This window comes from Chanos chanos, chromosome 6 (assembly GCF_902362185.1).
Source record: "Chanos chanos chromosome 6, fChaCha1.1, whole genome shotgun sequence".
NCBI lineage: Eukaryota > Metazoa > Chordata > Actinopteri > Gonorynchiformes > Chanidae > Chanos > Chanos chanos.
The window spans coordinates 24,589,558-24,598,460 of record NC_044500.1 but is presented as its reverse complement, the minus strand read 5'-3'; the positions used below and the strand labels follow the sequence as shown (position 1 = coordinate 24,598,460).

At 44.3% G+C, this 8,903-nt stretch overlaps 1 protein-coding gene across 1 annotated transcript in view; it reads left to right on the top strand.

Moving 5' to 3' along the window:
* The first annotated feature begins 6,062 nt into the window (after positions 1-6,062).
* The window catches only part of phc2b (polyhomeotic homolog 2b (Drosophila)), a 66,831-nt gene continuing 63,990 nt past the window's right edge, over positions 6,063-8,903 (top strand). The window contains exon 1 of the mRNA XM_030776680.1: positions 6,063-6,136. The gene's annotated coding sequence lies outside the window, so the exon portion shown is untranslated. The remainder of the gene's footprint in view (positions 6,137-8,903) is intronic.

Below are 8,903 nucleotides of genomic sequence, written 5' to 3'. Positions count from 1 at the left end.
AAATGCAATGGCAATATATCTGTAGACCCATCTCAAATGTTGGCACAGACAGATTAGATGCAAAATGTGGAAAGTTTCAGGTGAGGGTTTCAAGCAGCTTAAAAACATAGATTTACTAATATGTCAAAGCACTAATATGTCCAGTCACCCTAAACCATGTTAAACCATGTTTGACAAGCAGTCCAGCACATTTCACGTTTGTAACACATAACTTCCTCATAGTTATAGTTGAAAGCTTTCAGTCTCATTGTTTCTCTGTTATGCTCTGGACAACAGTGCATTCATTAGTCACAGAGAGTAAACATTTACATTGTTTTTGACATTACCCAACAGATCATTGCAAATGAACACACTTTATAACTTATGACAAAGCCTGATCAGTGAACAAAACTTACCAGTTGTGAATGCAGACTTCTCTGCGGATGGAGCAGGTGTCAAGGTTTTGAAGATTGTACGGTCTGTTCTGTTCCTCATGTCTCTGTGAACATTTATCAGATCCAAACGCAGGAAAAGCTCCATGCATATGTCAAAGAGATGAAGGCTCTTTCTGAACTTTTTTCATCCCCACAGACTCATGGGAGTCAGAGACCAGGGCCTTTTCAGACTAAATGTCCTGACGTACGAATGCAGCCATCTGCCTCAGTCAACACGTCGACTACAACACAGTAAACACATTTACTACGACATGCTGAACAATGTGAAGGAGAGCTGTGGATTTCAGGATGAACAGAGAGACTGTGACCTCACAGACAGGCCAAGTCAAAGTGTATTTCCTGCACATGAAGAGGCAACAGAATGTTACTACTACCTCTATGTAACACAAACAAATTATGAGACAACAAAGAACGACTGAAAATTTCCATGTTTTTTAAATGTCGGAATACTCTTTGCTTCGGACGGTAGATTACTGGGAATCTGTGCTGAGCTTGTTTCTTTGAATTTGGATATTTACATTCTCTAGAAATTGTAGAGTCTCTTTATCCCTGGTGTATGACTCTTTATAGATACACATGTGAGACAGGCTATACACTCATTTCATATCTAATTCATTGATCAAGACTCACAAATCCTTTTAATGAGTTTTTGGGCCTCTCAAACACAGCTCACTGTCTTAATCTCTTCCTTTCATTTTCCCCTTCATTTAAAAAAGAAAAACCTGAATAGCGGGAATGTTTAGACTCTTATTGACTGTGAGGTTGCATTGTTCCTTAGAAAGGACAAGCGTCTGTGTTTAGACTCTTATTGGCTGAGAGGTTGCATTGGCCCTTAGAAAGGACAGATGTCTAAACATGTTTAGGACTCTGGTGTGATTGCTGTGTATGGACATTGTCATACCCAAACCTACCTGGCCATTCACAATTATCATTCATGTTGTAGCTTATCGTTACCACAGCAGCACACAGTGCCACGTTTTTCTCAGGAAGTGCTTCGCACACACCACAGGACCTAATTTGGTAGGCGCTTGTCTGCTCTCTTTCTCTGTCCTGTCACCCACAAGCCAGTTCTACGAATTATGAAAGGGCAGGTCTTACTTTGTCAACAAGAGAATCAAAAAATGACACATCCACCACAACAAGGAACAAACCATGCTGCAAATGAAAACTTTGACATTTCTCACAAATATCCCATCTGCTGTTTTGTGAGGGGCCCCCCGGCAGAGGGTACACACCTGTGCCATCATCATCACGGCAGCCACAGGGCAACATTAAGTTTCTATTTGACTGTATCCACATAGCCTTGAGAAAGCCCCAAGGGAAGAACTAGAAGCAGAATGTTAGGCCTGATTCAGAAGACTCACTTCCCTACAGTTTTCTTCCACCCCTGTCTTTGAAACATTTGGTTCTGTAACTGAGGTGCTCATGAGGACTTTGTTTAGCTGATGAGGTTGTGTTTGTTTAGAGTTGGAGCACAGTTTCTGTGTATTGCTGTTCTTGAGGAGGAGAGGAAACTATGTCTGGCCTATAGGACACAAGATGACACAGCACATGAAGAAGATGCTGGCGCCCACTTGTGGAAGAAACAGGGTCTCACCAAATGTAAAATGTAAATATTTAAGGGGAAATCACCCCTCTGACATAGGAACTGATGGCTATAACAACGAGGAATTTACAGAAAAAGGATTTTAAACTGTCAAAAAGGGGTTAAAAAAGAACTTACCAATAAGTAGTCTGTTCTGGTATTGCTCTCATCCATCTTCACAGAATACAGGAAGAAGCAGCATCTTTTGCCACCGGTTTGTAAGCCACAGTGAGAAAGCTGTTTTTTGGTCAGTAATGCCTATATATTGGTTAACAAGTTAGAGGTGACAACTTGGAAAAATTGAATTCAATTGAGAAATGACAAGGACGCAACTGTAAAAACGGATCGAGATGTTTAACAGGTGTGACCTTCCCCTTTCTGACTGACATTCTGTTACATTCCTTTGACATACTTGGTTTGTGTAGTGGCAGTAGCTTCAGTGTCACAGTGGTTCAGGTCTGAGCTTTTTTTCACGTATCAAAGCATCTCGATACGGTGTGTCGTTTGTCATGCTGACAGTGGTGGTTCGTCTTGTTCTCCATGTCCTGTCAGGAACTCATTCTCTACCCTCTGTCCCAACCCTGGCATCTCACACACCGCTCTGCCAACTCAGAGTTGGCTGAGCTCAAAGATGTGTGGGACATACTAGTCACTGAATACCTGCCACATCCTGAGAGTAGCCTGGGACAAAGACCAGAGACTCCACTGTCACCTCCACTCTGACAGCCAGCCTCATTACTAACCTTTGAGCAACTCTGGTCAAAATAAACCACTGGAAGTCGCTAGAATACAGCTTTCTCTCTGCTCTTTCTTCACAATCGAAGCCAGAGGTGTCTCAACCATTGCTTCACTGTGACTCTGACAAGGCTTTGAAAGGACAGACTTGGTCAAGCACGCATGCACACGCACACACGAATGTGCCATTGTTGGGCAGCCTGTGGCCTGAGGGTTCGAGCAGCGGGCTAGCACCCAAGAGGTCGCCAGTTCGATTCGCGGGACCAGCAGGAAAGCACCCGTGGCTGAAGTGCCCTTGGACAACTGCCCCCAATGTTCTTGCGCCTAGTGGTTGTGTTTGCTCATTACTGGTGGGTAAGGATGTATTAAATGAAGAGGTCAAATTCACTGTTCACATTGTGTGCGCACAATCTTTTTTTAATCTTAATGTGCCACAAAAACCCCCCTTAAATATGAAATCTTTTATATGCTTTCATTCTTTTAACTGTATGATTTTGTGGTCTCACACTGTAACCTAGAGATATAGAATATATAATTCCAGCAGCTGCGTCACTGGTTCAATCTAACAGGAGTTTAGAGAAGACCTCCGCGAAGTGCAAATGGCACACGGCACACGGTAAGGGACCAAACATCACGGCTCAGCTACGTTAACGTCTGCTGAACTTCATGTCATTTTACTGACTACTATAATTCCTCTCCCTTTCTCAAAGTTTACCGATAAACTTCACTACTTTTATTAATTATATATTCACTTTATTTTAATCTCTGTATGATCCTGTAGTACTTTTATGGTACACCTAACAGAATATTTTGTTTTGCAGTCCATAGAAGTGTCGGTAAATGGCCAGTAGATGGCAGTCTGTGAACACAGAAAATATTCGCAGTCACTGACCTACTTTCCACACCCCAACGTTACACCAGTAACCTGCCGATTGGCAATCCAGAAACAGTGGCTACCTTATTCAGCAGGGGGAGATAAAAAAAAACACTCTTTAGAGCGACAGTGATGAACTAGTGATTGGGAAATGATTTCCATACACAAAATTGTCCAGTTACTAAGAGCTGATGGCTTTGACCAGCTGCATCTAGTACGCTCTTAAAACGCTCAAATTAGCGTCACATTTGCGATTTTCTGTCAAAAAATGTCAGAGGAGGAAAGAGATTAATTAGACGTTTGAGCGATCCAAAGAGGTAGCGATTTCATCGATCGTTTTTTTGTCCACTAATTATACATTTATCCGTTGGATAGGCCCCTGCGATGGCCATAGAAAGGATATATCAATATCAGAAAACATATCAAAGGTTTTTGCTCTCCATTAGAGCTAACAGGACCGCGTGGTCACAGAGGGGGTCCACATGAATATTTCAGCCGGATTCTAATGAATAATGCACGCGCTATTACACTCCCTCATAATACGAAGCTCGTGTCAGTCTGGAGGCCAGTGTCTTTGTCAGATGGCAGAATATCAAGAAATATGCCATCGGATACACCCCTCAGCGCACGATACCCCCACGACCAGTCCAGAGGGAACAGCTCCGTTACAGGAAGCCGCTGATTCCCTGACCAGTAGCTGTTTCTGGAAGCGGGGCGTCAAGGGAGCGATTGGAAACTAAATAACTAACTGCAGGTCAAAGCCAATAAACCATATTCTGATTAATCTCCTGACACTGACACAGGGAACTCCCCCTACCCCCTGAGACACTATGCCGTATTCACAGGGCTGGCGTGCATGATGCCTAGGCCCGGGACAAAATTATTTCAACGTGCCCCCGCCCGATTCTCAATGAGAGAGTACCCTCCCCCCCAACCCCGACCGGGCCAGCGTATACAGAAATTTGGATTTCGCCATCCTGCTAAGCCTATGTCAACACAAGCAGTCAGTTGTCACAGGATTGTCATGGGACATCATGGAGGAGAATTAACGGGTAATATGAAATTATTTAATACCGAATTATTAAATTATGATTTCACAGCATCAGCTGAAGTTTATTTAATTTGGTTTAATTAAAATCTCCAAAGCAACAAAATTAACTATAAACATGGTAAGTTTTTATGACGACGTTAGGCAGGTCTGTCTGGTAAAACATCTCAAACCGGTTTTTGAATAGGGGCGTGTTTTATAGTGTATTGTAAGGGGTTTATTCACAGATTCCTGTGACTGGTGTCTAAGATGGCTTTTAAACCGAAGCCATGCAGAGCTTCAGACGACAATCCACTCCCGTCCAAGGTCATTGGATGGCCGCACACCACTCATCGACCTCCCTCCCATTATATGACAAGGTAGTAAACACACAGGGCATTCAGAGTATCAGAGGCACAGCCAATCAGCATGCATGGAATTAGGTGTGCCCCCCCCCCCCCCCCCCCCCCCCCCCCCCGTGTAGTACCTCGCTCCTCATGGCCCATTATTTGAATAAATTTGCATACGCTGTATCCCCGCACCCGTTGACACAGACCTTCACCTTTAAAAACTGCACAGTGTCACCGTAATTTCACTAACAAATAGTACACCGAACAACACGAAGCTGACAGGTTTCAAATGCACGCAGCATGTCGCAGCAAACAACTAGTTTAATATGTTACTGTATATTACATCATCTCCTTTTCTGATACTATTTTTTAAATGAAATAATCACTCAGCTCCGTAGGAATCCTAAACCATCGACACCTTACAAATCTTATGATTTTATTCATGCTCTTTATTCTCTGCAGCAGCTCAGACAATACAGCCTCGCTTGTCTCATCTGTTACGTGCAACTCAACCTTGACGTAGCTTTCTTATTATCCAGGGCTAGTCACAAGCTGATCCAAAGCAAACAGTCATTTCATGATTCGGTAGCACAGGGCTCAACCAACATCTTATTGCTATTGATGTTATGATGGGGTCAGGAAAACGAAAGCTCATGATACGTTCATTCTGACACATTGTTCACTGGCTTTACTGGAAGGTGTTTTTGTTTGTTTGTTTACAAATCCCCTAAACATGCAGTTTTGTTTGTTCTTGCAGTCTCTAACACCCATTTCAAGCTAAGCGCCATAAATTTCCAGGGCATGGTTAAAAGCCTTTGTGTTGCTATGGAGACTCTGACAGGCTCACGGTGCTGGCTGAGCTGACAGCCGAATAGAACTGAGGCAAGGGGGAGGGGTTGAGGAGAAGGAGGAGTGTCATAGGACTCAAAAAGTCCTCTGATTGGCTGTCGCCTGGTCACATGCAGCCTGTGGAATGCTAATGCACCGTTTGCCCCCCACCATCCATTGCTCCTCCTCTCTCCCTGCTCTGCAGCAAGCTTACGGATAAAACACAATCTAGCAATGGTGTAGAATACCTACAAGGAGGAAGAAACAGAAGTGAAGGAGTTTAGGACAAAACCTGCGCTGAAGGTAGGAGACATTTTATGAGCCCTCTAAGTGTATCTCTCCGTCCGCAGTGCGAAATCTTAGCTTACGACAGCGGAGGTTGTGAGAGTCCGATAACGTGTTTGTTTTTTTCTGTGGAGCTGCGTGCTTAAGGACAGCAGAAACCGCTCAGATCTGACACAGAGACCATGTTAACATTGGATAGATTTGAGGTCAGTTTTCTGTGACCATGAAAGACAGAGACAGATCCGGTTCGATGTGAAGGCCACATCCAGAGCGCAGGATCTGGTGCTGTCAGACTGGAAGACAGCGTTGCACTGGGCAGTAAATTCTTCAGCACTGATTACTGTTCTGTTAAAGGTTTGTGTGTGAGCGTTTGAAGCTTGGGAGGGTGACGCGTGTTACTCCGATTGTGGGCCGTAGCGGCTTTAAGAGTTAGGAATAAATGCTGATGCATTTGTGTACCGCTCTGCTGACGGACTGGGATTTCATTTACTCTGTGTGGTGTGACAGCCTCGGAGCTCGTGATAGGTCACGGCCGGGTCAGAGTGCCCTTGGCCCTGCCGAACTCGCTGGGACCGAAAAAGAACTGATGTTCTTTTCTGGTGATGTGTTTTCCTTGTCAGTGAAAAGCTAACATATAGGGTCAGGTTGTTCAGTAAGATAGAACAATGAGAGTCATGCTTATTATATGTCATCAAGTGTCAGTACCAGCACACAACACATTTAGATGGGAATTCACCCAATCCTGTAGTTTTCATCTCCCAATCTCTGAGCCTGCTCAATCTTCTGGTGTAGTACTGGGAGGAGCTTATGACAACAGGAACCAACTGGGTTTTCCTTCAGTTCGCTGTCATGAAAACAATGTGTTTAGCTGCTGTTGCTGTTCTGTTTTTTTCTCTGATGAGAATTCAGTCTGTCGGCTAAGTAAAGCTTTTTACTGCATTACACCAGTCTCTCCATGGGCAGGTGACCCTCTGCATGGAGCTTGGGGTTAATTGTATTGGGAGACCCACTCTGTACACTTCCTTTGGAGATTACTACAAGAAATTAAAAGCTACAGTTCCTCTGTCTCCACCTCAGGTCAACAAGACAATCATTCACAAATGGAGGGAGAGCGAGAGGGAGAGAGAGAGGGGGGGGGGGGGCGGAGGGAGAGGGAAGGAGAATAAATGTGTGTTCAGGGCATGTTTGACTGTGCTTGGTGATGAAACCAAACCAAAGGCTGTCAAAATGTCTCCCCCAGGCTTCTCTCTGACGTCTGTGTCTAAACAGATGTCATCAGACCCTCTGCTCATGTTGCACATGCAGACTCCACGGGAGTTTTGTTGACATGTGCTCTGGTTTAAGCCACAGGAGTGTCTTTCCTTCAAGCACAGTTCATTTTCAACAGGAAACAGGAAAGGTGTTACAAAGAGGACAGCCCTGAAAACCAGGAGTTCTGTCTACAAGTCTCATCCATAAATTTCACTCTGTTCAGTCTATGTCTCTATCTATAATAATTGTGTCAGGCATGAGTGGAATATACCATTTAAACACTGTTTAGGCCTATGTGGAGGTAAACAGCAGGCTTTACAAACACAATACCTGGTTTAGCTTGCCTCTTGATCCTGGATTTAATATGGAGCAGTTGAAATTCAAATCATGTTCCTTTGGATGCTAATGCAGCATAGAGGAACCAATCAAGATAAGCTCTGCAGGTAAACCTCTCTCTCTCTGTCTCATCAAGCAACGTGCTTGCAACTGAGCTATAGATCAGAGCTTTTGGCTCATTCACGTAGCTGTCTTAGTCACTTTGGTTCATTTGCGTAGCTGTCTCACTCTTTTCGGTTCATTCACTTAGCTGTCTTACTCTCTTTGGCTCATTTGCTTTGCCGTCTAACTCTCTACCGCAAGGTCAGCAGTTCAAGTCCAGCTTGGGGTCAGTGCGACACTTCAGTCCCCCCATCTGGCCAGAGGCTTCGGTATGTGATCTGAACTGGGTTCAGTGGTATTGAGATGAGGGTGGAGTGGGTCTAAAGATCCAGTGGTGTTCATTACAGGTTCTTACAGGCTTGTCACCATGAATAAGCATGAGCAGATCACACTGGGCCGACCCAACGCACATTACAAGGGGTTGTTTTATTCATACACCCCTTGTTTAGTCTTAAACCGTGGTCTGAGTTTTGACTCTAAGGGCCCTGTGAGAGATCAGTGCCGCCAGGGAAAGACCTGCCTCAGGCCATTATGAGCTCTGAGCCACAACACTGCCAGCCAGGGATGTACCAATTAACCAGTCAGAGTGACAGCATGGAGCCAGAGCGAGGCAGAGCTGGACCAGAGTGAGGGAAAAGCTCTTAGTGTAGCTGCTGTGAATTCCCGTGGGCATAGTGTTTAGGCCCCACACTCCATTCAGATGGATCATTCAGATAATTGGCTCTAGAGTCTAGAATTTTGGAATTTTTAAGAAGGTTATAAACAAAAATTCTAGTATTCTTTGTGCAAAAATACACAATGTCACCTCTGCTCCCTGACTAGAGTTAGGTTGTCTTTCAGTGTTAGGTAGACAGGTAGTGTTAGGTTATATAGTCAGTGTTAGGGTAGACAGTCAGTGTTAGGTTAGATAGTTTTAGGGTAGACAGTCAGTGTTAGGTTAAGCAGTTAGTGTAAGGGTAGACAGTGAGTGTTAGGGTAGTCATCCAGTGTTAGGGTAGACAGTGAGTGTTAGGGTAGTCATCCAACGTTAGGGTAGACAGTGTTAAGGTAGTGATCCAGTGGAAAGGAAGGATGTACCTAATGGAGCGTGTCTAAT